This window comes from Theobroma umbraticum, unplaced genomic scaffold, assembly GCF_002168275.2.
Source record: "Theobroma umbraticum cultivar Fairchild unplaced genomic scaffold, ASM216827v3 scaffold_39.0, whole genome shotgun sequence".
NCBI lineage: Eukaryota > Viridiplantae > Streptophyta > Magnoliopsida > Malvales > Malvaceae > Theobroma > Theobroma umbraticum.
The window spans coordinates 1,161,190-1,161,829 of NW_018397281.1; positions in this window are offsets into that span (position 1 = coordinate 1,161,190).

Genomic DNA, 640 nt, shown 5'->3' on the forward strand with positions numbered 1-640 from the left:
TAATTATGGAGTATGTTTGATGCTTCCATAACTCTAAATGGATGGTCAAAGGCATTTCATTTTGATTAAACTTTTGAGGCAAGAGTTTTAATAAAAGAAGAAGAGATTGAAAGGAAAAAAAAAACGTACTTTTTCTTGAGAAAGTTTCAGCCATCACTTCTCTTCTCCTCCCCCAAGCTTTTCTTAAGAAAAGAGAGACAAAATTAGTTGCCATCTTGTAGTCTTGCATTCCACACCTTGTTCACTCAAAGTTCCAGTTGAAAGGATTCTTGAAAAATAAGTGGTAAACTTGTTCGGTCAAGAAATCCTTTATTGGTGTAGTGCTGTCCAAAAATAAGAATCTCAAAATAAAAAGTATGGTTTTCCTTACTTAATAGATTTTTATTGTTTTAAGGATGTGATTATGTTACTTGCAATAATAATGATGTGTGCTTCTGCTTTTGTAATTGGATTGCTTACTTCCTTTATAAAAGAAAATTTTGAAATCGATGCTTTCCACAATCACATCAATCCACTAAGATCCTACTTCAACAATTTTAATATGTCTAGCTGGAAAGATTTCTATGAAAAGGATTATTTATGTATGTTGAAATAATATCTTTAAAAAGGTTTGTCAAAGGATTTGAGTTTCAAGAATGAA